The sequence below is a fragment of the Schistocerca serialis genome, chromosome 3 (assembly GCF_023864345.2).
Source record: "Schistocerca serialis cubense isolate TAMUIC-IGC-003099 chromosome 3, iqSchSeri2.2, whole genome shotgun sequence".
NCBI lineage: Eukaryota > Metazoa > Arthropoda > Insecta > Orthoptera > Acrididae > Schistocerca > Schistocerca serialis.
This window is the reverse complement of record NC_064640.1, coordinates 900252111-900268401: the sequence shown is the minus strand read 5'-3', so window position 1 is coordinate 900268401 and position 16291 is coordinate 900252111.

The following is a 16291-nucleotide window of genomic DNA, read 5'->3' as shown; positions in this document are numbered from 1 at the left end:
AGGTCATCAATGGTGTCTGTTCTTTCGGACATGTCGGAAAGAACAGACACAATGCCCATATCAGAATTTAATTTAACGTTTTGATTCCATTTATGAAGAAACTGAGAAAGTCAACATTTTTTAATCTTTGTTCGATTTCTACGTTTACTAGAGGAAATAATATAAATAAAAGATTGAAAATCGGTTTTTACAAGAACTGGTATTGAGACACGCTTAGCAATTAGGTTAAAGTGAGGCTGGAGAAGCTGATAAGAGCCAAAAACCAGTTGTTCCAGCGACCACCGCCATTCCCACTGGAGATCTGAGTTGTAAGAGCGACGCGCAAGGACATCCGGAACAGTTTCTCAGAATGGTTACTGCAGTTCTGATGTTCTCAAAATGAACGAGCCAGCCATAGGCGCCCGCAAGGGGGAGGGGGAGGGGAGGAGGTGGGGAGGGGAGGAGAGGCAAAGGGGCACTTTCATCCATCACCCCCCAACCCTTCCTGGAATTTGGAGTGAAGAGTTTTTATTCGTCACAGTATACTCATACTCTTCCAGATAAGAATTCTCCACAATACTGCTAAACCTTAGCTTTGACCGGTTGTAGCACTTATAGAGTTAGGGTCTTGTAGCTTGATGCATCTCGTAACTGACCAGCTGATTTGTACACAAAGTGCCAGTTTCAGAATCATGCACTCCAGCCCCGACGCGCCTCCCCCCACCCTTCCTCCCGGCCCATCCCACTGGAAATATTTCTGCAGACGCCAGTCTGCCACTGAGCATATATTTTGATAACATCCTGGTTTTAATAGCATCGTAGGAACAGCATTGTGCAGTGAAGAATAAACCTAGCACAGAACAAACCATTCACATTGAAATGCATCGCTTAGTAGATGGTGAAGTACTCTGAAGCTAGCCAGATAGAAACAGAACCTCCTGGCACTGTATCTGACCCAAATTCTAATCCTACACTAATCTCTTGTATCTACCTACCACGCCCTCAAAAAGCCAACGATTTACTATTATCAGAAGTTCCGAAAAATGAGGAAGAAATTGACCCACACTTTTTTCCGTTGTTTATTATTTCGATTGCCCCATAAAGGGAGGGGACTTGCAGCCACAGGTTGCACAAATTCGATCGATGGTTTAAAATACATGAAAAGAGATGACGATAGGAGACGATTTTTAAAAACTCATTGGTGCACGGTATTTACGATTTTTACAGGAAAAAATGGATGACAAAATAAAGGTTTTTAAAAAATACGCTGGTGGACAATATTAGCGATTTTTTATCTGTATAGATGACTAGCGGAAAAACTTGGCGTTGCCCAGGCATTTATTTACAGCTGTGCATCCACGTCCGTACTATGCAGCGTCTGGCCTTGTCCTGAGTTTTTATGACGTATCTCCTGAAACATGTGTCGTACAATGATATAATTTTGTAGGTACATTCAGCGTCATATGCGGATACTGTTTTTCGGGTTGCTCTCAGCCTTGTGATGCCAATTGAGGAGCTACTCGACCGAATAGTAGCGGCTCTGGTCAAAGAAAAGAATCACAACGAGTGGGACAGCCAGCTCCTCCTCACCCTCAGCTGAGGATGACATGGCGGTCGGATGGTCCTGATTGGCCACTTGTGGCCTGAAGACGCAGTGCTTTTTTAAAGTAGTACTCCCTACATAAAACTGACTGTCTAGGCTCAGGGACTGTCCACAGTAAATGCTGCATTGGACCTACGAAAACTATTAAAATAACGGTTTGAGTTCTCTTTAATTGTCCAATCATCTGAAGTGAGTCCTTATTACAGTGCGCTGAAAAATAGATTTTACGTTAATGGCGGATACATTTTATGTTAATGGCGGCAAATTAAGTTTACCCTAATGACACACAAGGTCAATGCCGTTCTACCACGTAAAGTATTCTCAGATCGAAATGTTTTGCATTACAAAATCTCCAATGTAGATTCATCATACCGCAATTATAATTCTCAAAATAATTTGGAGTTACGTTCAATGCATATTTAAATTTATCTTTCAAAACAATAACAGAATTATCATTAGATCATCATTATCAGTGGCCAGAGTATTCCTATTACTTCGTCTACCGAAAACCGCGTCTCACTAGTTCTCCGTCTTGGTTTTTTTTGTTTTTTATTTTTTTTCGATGCATATCATAATATAAGTATAGTTTCTGTTTCATAATAAAAATTTGTAGGTATTCAAAATGAAGAAATCGAAAAGTAGGAATGTACTTCAAATTTTATGGTAACGGCAACAAATCAATACAAAGTTAATTCCATTTACTATTAGACAAAAGTAAATGAAAATGCGCATACACGATCAGCACAGCCGGTGTTACCCTCTATGGCTTCTTCAGCACGATGTTTTGCTTTCCACTGCTCACATTAGAAACGATCTGGCAGATGTGACATTGTAGATGCCCAGTATGTGTGTCTTATTGGAAATAAACTGTCTGGAACATTTACCCTTGAACATCCCTAGAATGGGATTTCATGGAACGTTATTACTTTACTGTGTCCATTTCTCTCACACCAGCTGATCGCTATGACGGGTGAGGAGGGGGGGGGGGGGGGGGCGTGAAAGTTGGCAGCACTTCGAGTGGCAGAAAAACCGAAGAAAACCTTACGTTTTCGTCATTTGTTTTCATAATGACGTAGTGCCAATTCGTCACATCGGACACATTTCTATCGGAAACGTTTACATTCATCGCCTGCAATCAATGTCGCCCGCTGAGGTATGCAGTCGCAGCACTCTGTACGACATAGAAGCTTCTAAGTTGATGCAGTCAACAAGTAAGGAGCAGTGCAAGTCATGTTTTAGTTATCGAAAATTTAATTATTGGCTGGATTTGCTGCCTTGCAGTTGACCTATAACCATAAGATTTAGCATGAACCGAGGTTTGGCAGCCACATAACACGGGAGAATGCGAGAAGTGTTAATGTGAAGTAAATACCGAAGAAAACTTTACGTTTTCATCATTTGTTTTCGTCATGTCGTAATGGCAAATTGTCGGAATTGGCGCTTTTCTTCAGAAACATTTACATTTATCGTCTGGCAATCATTGTCGCGTGCTGAGGTATGCAGTCGCACCACTCTGTACAAAATAGGAGCTTCAGCTTTGTGGCAGCCTACAAGTAAGGAGCATAGCATGTCATGTTTTAGATATCGAAAAAATTCAATTGTTTGCCGCATTTGTAGCCTTGTAGTTGACCAACGGCCTTAAGATTTTGCATGAACCGAGTTGCGGCAGCCACATTACACGAGAAAATGCGAGAAGTGCTAATGAGTAATAAAAACCGAAGAAAATCTTACGTTGTCTTCATTTGTTTCCGTAATGACGTAATGGCATATCGTCTCAATGGACGCTTTTCTCTCGGAAAGGCTTACATTCTCGTCTGGCAATTAATGTCGCTAGCTTAGGTATGCAGTCGCACCACTCTGTACGAAATAGAAGCTTCTAAGTTGATGCAGTCTACAAGTAAAGAACAGTGTATGTCATATTATAGTTATCGCAAATACAATTACTAGCCGCATTTGATATCTTGTAGTGGAAATAGGACCTTAAGTTTTTAAATGTACCAAGTTCTGGTAGCCAGATTACACTAGGAATTGCGAGATGTGTTAATGTGCAGTCAAACCCGAAGAAAACCTTACGTTGTCTTCAATAGTCTTCATAATGGCATAATGGCAAATCATTACAATGGGCGCTTTTCCTCGGAAACTTTTACATTTTTCCTCTGACAGTTAATGTCGTGTGCTGAGGTATGCAGTCGCACCACTCTGTACGAAATAGAAGCTTCTAAGTTGATGCAGTCTACAAGTAAGGAGCAAAGCATGTCATGTTTTAGATAGAGAAAATTTCAATTTTTGGCCGCATTTGCTGCCTTGTAGTTAACCTAGGAAATTAAGATTTTGCATGAACCTAGTTGTGGCAGCCACATCACACGAGAAAATGCGACAAATGTTAATGTGTAATCAAAACCGAAGAAAACCTTAAGTAAGGAGGAGTGCATGTCATGTTTTAGGAATCGAAAATTCAATTATTAGCCGCATTTGCTGCTTGTAGTTGACCTAGGAAATTAAGATTTTGCATGAACTTAGTTGTGGCAGTCACATTACACAAGAAAATGCGAGAAGCGTAAATGTGTAGTCAAAACTGAAGAAATCCATACGTTGTCTTCATTTGTTTAAATTATTACGTAATGTTAAATCGTCACAATGGGCGCATTTCCTCGGAAACGTTTAAATTTATTGTCTGGCAATTAATGTCGCATGCTGAGGTATGCAGTCGCACCACTCTGTATGAAATAGAAGCTTCTAAGTTGATGCAGTCTACAAGTAAGGAGCAGAGCATGTCATGTTTTAGATGTCGAAAATTAATTTATTGCCAACATTTTCTGCCTTGTAGTTGACATAGGACCTTAAGGTTTTGCATTAACCGAGTTGTGACAGCCACTTTACACGAGAAAATACGAGAAGTGTTAATGTGTAGTCAAAACCGAAGAAATCCATTCGTTTGTCTTCATTTGTTTCAATAATTACGTAATGGAAAATCGTCACAAAGGGCGCTTCTCCTCGGAAACGTTTACATTTAACGTCTGGCAATTAATGTCGCGAGCAGAGGTATGTAGTTGCAGCACTCTGTACGAAATAGAAGCCTCTACGTTGATGCACTCGACAAGTAAGGAACAATACAGGGCATGTTTTAGTAAACGAAAATTCAGTTATTGGCCGCATTTGCTTCCTTCTAGTTGACCTAGAGGCTTATGATTTTGCATGAACCGTATTGTGGCAGACACATTACACGAGAAAATTTAAGAAGTATTAATGTCTAGTCAAAACCGAAGAAAACCTTTACGTTGTCATCATTTGTCTTCATAATGACATAATGGAAAATCATCACAATGGGCGCTTTTCCTCCGAGAAATTAACATTTATCGTCTGGCAACTAATGTCGTGTGCTGAGGTATGCAGTCGCACCACTCTGTACGATATAGTAACTTCTAAGTTGACGCAGTCTACAAGTAAGGAGCAGAGCATGTCATGTTATAGTAATCGAAAATTCAAATATTGGCCGCATTTGCTGTCTGGTAGTTGACCTAGAAACTTAAGATTTTGCATTAACCGTGCTGTGGCAGATACGTTACACGAGAAAATGCGAGAAATGCTAATGTGTATTAAAAAACGAGGAAAACCTTACGCTTTCTTCATTTGTTTCCATTATGACGTAATGGCAAATCGTCTCAATGGACACTTTTCTCTTGGAAATCTTTACATTTATCGTGTGGCTATTTGTAGCTCGTGCTGAGGTATGCAGTCGCACCACTCTGTACGAAATAGAAAATTCTAAGTTGATGCAGTCTGGAAGTAAGGAGCAGAGCATGTCATGTTTTAGATATCGAAAATGCAATTATTGACCGCATTTGCTGCATTGTAGTTGACCTAGGACCTTAAGATTTTGCATGAACCGGGTTGTGGCAGCCACATTACACGAGAAAATACGAGTACTGCTAATGTGTTTAAAAAACGAAGAAAACCTTACGTTTTGTTCATTTGTTTTCGTAATGACGTAAGGGAAAATCGTCTCAATGGACGTTTTTCTCTCGGAAACGTTTACATTTATCGTCTGGCAATTAATGTCGCATTCTGAGGTATGCAGTCGCACCACTCTGTACGAAATAGAAGCTTCCAAGTTGATGCTCTCGACTAGTTTGGAGCCGTGTAAGTCATGTTTCAGTAATCGAAAATTCAATTATTGGCCGCATTTGCTGCCTGGTAGTTGACCTAGAAACTTACGGTTTTGGATGAACAGAGTTGTGGCAGCCACATTACACGAGAAAATGCGAGAAGTGCTAATGTGTATTAAAAACCGAAGAGAACCATACGTTTCCTTCATTTGTTTTCGTAATGACGTAATGGCAAATCGTCGCAATGGATGCTTTTGTCCCGGAAACGTTTACATTTATCGTCTGGCAATTAATGTTGCGTGCTGAGGTATGCAGTCGCACCACTCTGTACGAAATAGAAGATTCTAAGTTGATGCAGTCTGGAAGTAAGGAGCAGAGCATGTCATGTTTTAGTAATCGAAAATTCAGTTATTGGCCGCATTTGCTGTCTGGTAGTTGACCTAGAAACTTAAGATTTTGCAATAACCGTATTGTGGCAGATACGTTACACGAGAAAATGCGAGAAGTGCTAATGTGTATTAAAAACCGAGATAAACCTTAACATTTCTTCATTTGTTTCCGTAATGACGTAATGGCAAATCGTCTCAATGGACGCTTTTCTCTTGGAAATCTTTACATTTATCGTGTGGCTATTTGTAGCTCATGCTGAGGTATGCAATCGCACCCCTCTGTACGAAATAGGAACTTCTAACTTGATGCAGTCTACAAGTAAGGGGCAGAACATGTCATGTTTTAGATATCGAAAATTCAATTATTGGCCGCATTTGCTGCTTGATGGAGACCTGGGAGCTTAAGATTTTGCATGAATCGAGTTGTGGCAGACACACTACACGAGAAAATGCGACACGTGTTAATGTGTAGTCAAAACCGAAGAAATCCTAACTTTGTCTTCATTTGTTTAAACAATCACGTAATGGAAAATCGTCGCAATGGGCGCTTTTCTCTCGGAAACGTTTACATTTATCGTCTGGCAATAAATGTCCCATGCTGAGGTATGCAGTCACACCACTCTGTACGAAATAGAAGCTTCTAAGTTGATGCAGTCGACAAGTAAGGAGCAGTGGATATCATGTTATAGTAATCGAAAATTCAATTATAAGCCGCATTTGCTGCCTTGTAGTCGAGCTAGAAGCTTAAGATCTTGCATGAACCGTGTTGTGGCAGATATATTACACGAGAAAATTTGAGAAGTGCCAATGTGTATTAAGAACCGAAGAAAACCTTACGTATTCTTCATTTGTTTCCTTTAAGACGTATTGGCAAATCGTATCAATGGACGCTTTTCTCTCGGAAACGTTTAAATTTATCGTCTAGCAATTTGTGGCGCGTGCTGAGGTATGCAGTCGCACCACTCTGTACAAAATAGAAGCTTCCAAGTTGATGCTCTCGACAACTAAGGATCAGAACATGTCATGTTTTAGATATCGAAAATTCTATTATTGGCCGCATTTGCTGCCTTGTAGTTGACCTAGGACAGTAAGATTATGCATGAATCTAGGTCTGGCAGCCACAATACACGAGAAAATGCGAGAAGTGTTAATGTGTAGCAATAACCGAAAAAACTTTACATTTTCTTCATCTGTTTTCGTAATTGCGTAATGGCAAATCGTCACAAAGGGCTCTTTTCCTCGGAAACGTTTACATTTATCGTCTGGCAATTGATGTCACGTTCTGAGGTATGCAGTCGCACTACTCTGTACGAAATAAAAGATTCTAAGTTGATGTAGTGTACAAGTGACGAAAAGTGAAAGTCATTTTTTTAGTTTTCGAAAATTCAATGATTGGCCGCATTTGCTGCCTTGTATTTGACCTAGGAGCTAATGATTTGGCATGAACCGAGTTGTGGTAGCCACATTACAGGAGAAAATGCGAGAAGTGCGAATGTGAATTACAAACCAAAGAAAACCCTACGTTTTCCTCATTTGTTTTCGTAATGACGTAATGACAAATCGTCTCTATGGACGCTTTTCTCTCGGAAACGTTTACATTTGTCGTCTGGCAATTGATATCACGTGCTGAGGTATGCGGTCGCACCACTTGGTACGAAATAGAAGCTTCTAAGTTGATGCAGTCTACAAGAATGAGCAGAGCATGTAATGTTTAATATATCGAAAATTCAATTATTTGCCGCATTTGCTGACTTGTAGTTGAACTAGGAGCTTATGATTTTGCATGAACCGAGTTGCGGCAGCCACATTACACGAGAAAATGCGAGAAGTGCTAATGTGTATTCAAACCGACGAAAACCATACGTTTTCTTCATTTGTTTTCGTAATGACGTAATGGTAAATCGTCTCAATGGATGCTTTTCTCTCGGAAACGTTTACATTTATCGTCTGACAATTAATGTCGTGTGGTGAGGTATGTAGTCGCACCACTCTGTACGAAATAGAAGAGTCTAAGTTGATGCAGTCTGGAAGTTAGGAGCAGATCATGTCATGTTTTATATATCGAAAATTCAATTATTAGTCGCATTTGCTGCCTTGTAGTTGACCTACGACCTTAAGATTTTGCATAAACCGGGTTGTGGCAGCCACATTACACGAGACAATACGAGTACTGCTAATGTGTTTAAAAACCGAAGAAAATCTTACGTTTTGTTCATTTGTTTTCGTAATGACGTAATGGAAAATTGTCTCAATGTACGCTTTTCCCTCGGAAACGTTTACATTTATCGTCTGACAATTAATGTCGCATTCTGAGGTATGCAGTTGCACCACTCTGTACGAAATAGAAGCTTTTAAGTTGATTGAATCTACAAGTAAGGAGCAAAACATGTCATGTTTTAGATATCGAAAATGCTATTATTGGCCGCATTTGCTGCCTTGTAGTTGACTTAGGAGCTTAAGATTTTGCGTGAACCGGGTAGTCGCAACCATATTACACGAGAAAATACGAGAAGTGTTAATGTGTATTAAGAACCGAAGAAACCTTTCGTTAATTTCATTTGTTTCTGTAATGACGAATTGGCAAATCGCATCAATACACGCTTTTGTCTCTAAACCGTTTAAATTTATCGTCTGGCAATTAATGTCGCGTGCTGAGGTATGCAGTCGCCCCACTCTGTAGGAAACAGAAGCTTCTAAATTGACGCAGTCTACAAGTAAGGGACAGAACATGTTATTTTTTAGATATCGAAAATTCTATTATTGGCCGTATTTATTGCCTTGTAATTGACCTAGGACCTTAAGATTTTGTATCAACCGATTTGTGGCAGCCACATTACGCGAGAAAATGCGAGACGTGTTAATGTGTAGTCAAAACCGAAAAAGTCTTTACGTTGTCTTCATATGTTGAAATAATCACGTAATGGCAAATCGGCACAATGGGCGCTTTTCCTCGGAACCGTTTACATTTATCGTCTGGCAATTAATGTGGCGTGCTGAGGAATGCAGTACCACCGGTGTGTATGAAAAAGTAGCTTCGAAGTTGATGTAGTCGACAAGTAAGGACCAGTGTATGTAATGTTTTAGTAATCGAAAATTCAATTATTGGCCGCATTTGCTGCCTTGTAGTTGACGTACGAGCTTAAGATTTTGCATGAACTGAGTTGTGGCAGCCACATTACACGAAAAAATACGAAAAGTGTTAATGTGTCGTCAAAACCGATGAAGACCTTATGTTGTCTTAATTTCTTTTCATAATGACGTAATGTCAAATCGTCGCAATGGACGCTTTTCTCTCGGAAACGTTTACATTTATCGTCTGGCAATTAATGTCGCATTCTTAGGTACGCAATCGCAGCTCTCTGTACGAAATAGAAACATCAACGTAGTGGGAGCCTACATGTAAGGAGCAGACCATGTCATCTTTTAGATATCGAAAATTTAATTTTTGATCGCATTTGTTGTCTTGTAGTTGACCTAGGACCTTTAGATTATGCATGAATCTAGGTCTGGCTGCCACATTACACGAGAGAATGTGAAAAGTGTTCACATGTATAAATACCTACGAAATCGGCACGTTTTAGTCATTTGCTATCGAATCGACGTAATGCCAGATCATAACATTGGCCGCTTTTCTCTGTGAAATGGTTACATTTATCATCTGCAAACTTATGTCACGTGGTGCGGTATGCCGAGATATCAAAAACAACTCAGTACAACACAGAAGAAGCTTATAAGTTGATGTAATCCGCCAGTAAGAAGCAGTACAATTCAAGTATTAGTTATCGATTATTGACTTATTAGCCGGCTTTGGAGCCTTGGACATGACCGAGGACCTTTATATTTGGCATGAAACGACGTGAGGCAGCCACGTTACACGAGAGAATGTGAAAAATGTTCATATGTAGTAAAAACCTGAGAGATCGGCCCGTTTTCTCCATTTGCTATCACATCGACGTAATGCCAGATCGTCACATTGGCCACTTTCTCTGTGAAACGGTTACATTTATCGTCTGCAAACTTCTGTCGCGGGGTGCGGTATGCCGAGACGCCAAAAGCAACACAGTGGAACACAGAAGGAGCTTCTTAGTTGATGTAATCTGCCAGTAAGAAGCAGTACAATTCAAGTATTAGTTATCGATTATTAACTTATTAGCCGGCTATGGTGCCTTGGAATGACCGAGGATCATACGATTTGGCATGAAACGAGGTCTGGTAGCCACGTTACACGAGGGAATGTGAAAAGTGTTCATATCTAGTAAAAACCTAAGAAATCAGCCCGTTTTCGTCATTTGCTATCGAATCGACGCAATGGCAGATCGTCACATTGGCCGCTTTTCTCTCTGAAACGGTTACATTTATCGTCTGCAAAAATATTTCGCGTGGTGCGGTATGAGGAGACACTAAAAGCAGCACAGCAGAATACAGAAAATGCTTCTAAGTTGATGTAATCGGCCGGTAAGAAGCAGTACAATTCAAGTTTTAGTTATCGATTATTGACTTATTAGCCGGCTTTGGTGCCTTGGACATGACCGAGGACCTTAATATTTGACATGAAACGAGGTCAGGCAGCCACGTTACACGAGAGAATGTGAAAAGTGTTCATATGTACCAAAAACCTAAGAAATCGGCCCGTTTTCGTCATTTGCTATTGAATCGACATAATGCCAGATCGTCACATTGGCCACTTTTCTCTGTGAAACGGTTACATTTATCGTCTGCAAACTTATGTCGCGTGGTGCGGTATGCCGAGACACCGAAAGCAACACAGTAGAACACACAAGGGGCTTCTAAGTTGATGTAATCTGCCAGTAAGAAGCAGTTCAATTCAAGCATTAGTTATCGATTATTGACTTATTAGCCGACTTTGGAGCCGTGTACATGACCGAGGAGCTTAAGATTTGGCATGAAAGGAGGTCAGGCAGCCACGTTACACGAGAGAATGTGAAAAGTGTTCATATGTAGTAAAAACCTAAAAAATCGGCCCGTTTGCTCCATTTGCTATCGCATCGACGTAATGCCAGATCGTGACATTGGCCTCATTTCTGTCTGAAACGCTTACATTTATCGTCTGCAAACTTATGTCGCGTGCTGCGGTATGCGGAGACACTAAAAGCAACACACTAGAACACAGAAGAAGCTTCTAACTTGATGTATTCGGCCAGTAAGAAGCAGTACACTTCAAGTTTCAGTTATCGTATATTGTCTTATTATCCGCCTTTGGTGCCTTGGACATGACCGAGGACATTAAGATTTGGCATGAAACGAGGTCTGGCAGCCACGTTACTCGAGAGAATGTGAAAAGTGGTCATATGTAGTAAAAACCTAAGAAATCGGCCCGCCTGCTCCATTTGCTATCGCATGGACGTAATGCCACATCTTCACATTTGCTGCTTTTCTGTCTGAAACGCGTACATTTATCGTCTGCAAACTTATGCCGCGTGCTGCGGTATGCGGAGACACTAAAAGCAACACACTAGAACACAAAACAAACTTCTAAGTTGATGTAATCGGCCAGTAAGAAGCAGTACACTTCAAGTTTGAGTTATCGATTATTGACTTATTAGCCGGCTTTGGTGCCTTCGACATGACCGAGGACCTTAAGATTTGGCATGAAACGATATGTGGCAGCCACATTACACGACAGAATGTGAAAAGTGTTCATATGTAGTAAAAACTTAAGAAATCGGTCCGTTTGCTCCATTTGCTATCGCATCGACGTAATGCCAGATCGTCACATTGGCCGCTTTTCTGTCTGAAACACTTAACTTTATCATCTGCAAACTTATTTCACGTGGTGTGGAATGCTGAGAAACTAAATGCAACACAGTAGAACACAGAAGAAGCTTGTAAGTTGGTGTAATCGGCCAGTAAGAAGCAGTACAGTTCAAGTATTAGTTATCGATTATTCACTTATTAGCCGGCTATGGAGTCTTGGACATTACCGAGGAACCTAAGATTAGGCATGAAACGAGGTGAAGCAGCCACGTTACACGAGAGAATGTGAAAAGTGTTCATATGTAGCAAAAACCTAAGAAATCGGCCCGTTTTCGTCATTTGCTATTGAATCGACGTAATGCCAGATCGTCACATTGGCCAATTATCTCTGTGAAACGGTTACATTTATCGACTGCAAACTTATGTCGCGTGGTGCGGTATGCCGAGACACCGAAAGCAACACAGTAGAACACAGAAGGGGCTTCTAAGTTGATGTAATCTCCCAGTAAGAAGCAGTTCAATACAAGTATTAGTTATCGATTATTGACTTATTAGCCAGCTTTGGAGCCGTGGACATGACCGAGGACCTTAAGATTTGACATGAAACGAGGTCAGGCAGCCACGTTACACGAGAGAATGTGAAAAGTGTTCATATGTAGTAAAAACCTAAGATATCGGCCCGTTTCCTCCATTTGCTATCCCAACGACGTATGCCAATTCGTCACATTGGCCACTATTCTCTGTGAAACGCTTACATGTATCGTCTGCAAACTTATGTCACGTGGTGCGGTACACGGAGACACCAAAAGCATCACAGTAGAACACAGAAGAAGCTTGTAAGTTGATGTAATCGGCCAGTAAGAAGCAGTACAGTTCAAGCATTAGTTATCGATTATTTACTTATTAGCCGTCTATGGTGCCTTGAACATGACCGAGGATCATAAGATTTGGCATGAAACGAGGTCTGGTAGCCACGTTACACGAGAGAATGTGAAAAGTGTTCATATGTAGCAAAAACCTAAGATATCGGACCGTTTTTGTCACTTGCTATCGAATCGACGCAATGCCAGATCGTCACATTGGCCGCTTTTCTCTCTGAAACGGTTACATTTATCGTCTGCAAACTTATTTCGCGTGGTGCGGTATGAGGAGACACTAAAAGCAGCACAGAAGACACTAAAAGCAGCACAGCAGGATACAGAAAAAGCTTCTAAGTTGATGTAATCGGCCAGTAAGAAGCAGTACAATTCAAGTTTTAGTTATCGATTATTGACTTATTAGCCGGCTTTGTTGCCTTGGACATGACGAGGACCTTAAGATTTGACATGAAACGAGGTCTGGCAGCCACGTTTTGAGAGAATGTGAAAAGTGTTCATATGTAGTAAAAACCTAAAAAATCGGCCCGTTTGCTCCATTTGCTATCGCATCGACGTTATGCCAGATCGTGAAAATGGCCGCATTTCTGTCTGAAACGCTTACATTTAGCGTCTGCAAAATTATGTCGCGTGCTGCGGTATGCGGAGACACTAAAAGCAACACACTAGAACACAGAAGAAGCTTCTAACTTGATGTATTCGGCCAGTAAGAAGCAGTACAATTCAAGTTTTAGTTATCGTATATAGTCTTATTATCCGGCTTTGGTGCCTTGGACATGACCGAGGACCTTAAGATTTGGCATGAAACGAGGTCTGGCAGCCACGTTTTGAGAGAATGTGAAAAGTGTTCATATGTAGTAAAAACCTAAAAAATCGGCCCGTTTGCTCCATTTGCTATCGCATCGACGTTATGCCAGATCGTGAAATTGGCCGCATTTCTGTCTGAAACGCTTTCTTTTATCGTCTGCAAACTTATGTCGCGTGCTGCGGTATGCGGAGACACTAAAAGCATCACACTAGAACACAGAAGAAGCTTCTAAGTTGATGTAATCGGGCAGTATGGAGCGGTACAATTCAAGTTTTAGGTATCGATTATTGACTTATTAGCCGCCTTAGGTGCCTTGGACATGACCAAGGGCCGTAAGATTTGGCATGAAACGAGAACGTTACACGAGAGAATGTGAAAAGTGTTCATATGTAGCAAAAACCTAAGAAATCGCCCCGTTTTCATCAATTGCTATTGAATCGACGTAATGCCAGATCGTCATATTGGCCACTTTTCTCTGTGAAACGGTTATATTTATCGACTGCAAACTTATGTCGCGTGGTGCGGTATGCCGAGACACCGTAAGCAACACAGTAGAACACAGAAGGGGCTTTTAAGTTGATGTAATCTGCCAGTAAGAAGCAGTTCAATTCTAGTATTAGTTATCGATTATTGACTTATTAGCCAGCTTTGGAGCCGTGGACATGAGCGAGGACCTTAAGAGTTGACATGAAACAAGGTCAGGTAGCCACGTTACACGAGAGAATGTGAAAAGTGTTCATATGTAGTAAAAACCTAAGAAATCGGCCCGTTTTCTCCATTTGCCATCGCAACGAAGTAATGCCAGATCGTCACATTGGCCGCTTTTCTGTCTGAAACGATTACATTTATCGTCTGCAAACTTATGTCGCGTGCTGCGATATGCGGAGGCACTAAAAGCATCGCACTAGAACACAGAAGAAGCTTCTAAGTTGATGTAATCGTCCAGTAAGAAGCAATACAATTCAAGTTTTAGTTATCGATTATTGACTTATTACACGGCTTTGGTGCCTTGCAAATGACGGAGGACCTTAAGATTAAGCATGAAACGAGGTCTGACAGCCACGTTACACGAGAGAATGTCAAATGTATTCATATGTACCAAAAGGGTAAGAAATCGCCCCGTTTGCTCCATTTGCTATCGAATCGACGTAATGCCAGATCGTCACATTGGCCGCTTTTCTGTCTGAAACGCTTACATTCATCGTCTGCAAACTTATGTCACATGCTGCAGTATGCGGTGACACTAAAAGTATCACCCTAGAACACAGAAGAAGCTTCTAAGTTGATGTAATCGGCCAGTAATATGCAGTACAATTCAAGTCTTTGTTAATGATTATTGACTTATAAGGCGGCTTTGGTGCCTTGGATATGACCGAGGTCATTAAGAATTGACATGAAACAAGGTCTGGCAGCCAGGATACACGAGAGAATGAGAAAAGTGTTCATATGTAGTAAAAACCTAAGACATCGCCCCGTTTGCTCGATTTGCTATCACAACGACGTAATGCCAGATCGTCACATTGGCCGCTTTTCTGTCTGAAAAGCTTACATTTATCGCCTACATAGTTATGTCATATGGTGCGGTATGCGGAGACACTAAAAGCATCACACTAAAACACAGAAGAAACTTCTAAGTTGATATAATCGGCCAGGAAGATGCAGTACAATTCAAATTTTCGGTATTGATTATTGACTTATTAGCCGGCTTTGGTGCCTTGGACATGACCGAGGGCCTTAAGATTTGGCATGAAACGAGGTCTGCCAGCCACGTTACACGAGAGAATGTGAAAAGCGTTCATAAGTAGTAAAAACCTAAGAAATCGGCCCGCTTGCTCCATTTGCTATCGCACCGACGTAATGCCAGATCGTCACATTGGCCGTTTTTCTGTCTGAAACGCTTACATTTATCGTCTGCAAAGTTATGTCGCGTGCTGTGGTATGCGGAGATACTAAAAGCATCAATCTAGAACACAGAAGAAGCTTCTAACTTGATGTAATCGGGCAGTAAGGAGCGGTACAATTCAAGTTTTACTTATCGATTGTTGACTTATTAGCCGGCTTTGGTGCCTTGGACATGACCAAGGACCTCAAGATTTGGCATGAAACGAGGTCTGGCAGCCACGTTACTCGAGGGTATTTGAAAGGTGTTCATATGTTGTAAGAACCTAAGAAATCGGCCCGTTTGCTCCATTTGCTATCGCATCGTCGTAGTGCCATATCGTCACATTGGCCACTTGTGTGTCTGAAACGCTTACATTTATCGTCTGCAAACTATTGTCGCGTGCTGCGGTATGCGGAGACACTAAAAGCATCACACTAGAACATAAATGAAGCTTCTAAGTTGATGTAATCGCCTAGTAAGAAGTAGTACAATTCAAGTTTAAGTTATCGATTATTGACTTATTAGCCGACTTAGGTGCCTTGGACATGACCGATGACCGTAAGATTTAGCATGAAACGAGAACGTGACACGAGAGAATGTGAAAAGTGTTCATATGTAGTAAAAACCTAAGAAATCGGTCCGTTTGATCCATTTGCTATCGCATCGACCAAATGCCAGATCGTCACAATGGCCGCTTTTCTGTCTGAAACGCTTACATTTATCGTCTGCAATCTTATTTCGCGTGCTGCGGTATGCGGAGACACTAAAGGCATCACACTAGAACACAGAAGAAGCTTCTAAAATGATGTATTCGGTCAGTAAGAAGCAGTACAATTCAAGTTTTAGGTATCGATTATTGACTTATGAGCCGGATTTTGTGCCTTGGAAATGACCGAGGACCTTATGATTTGGCATGAAACGAGGTCTGGCAGCT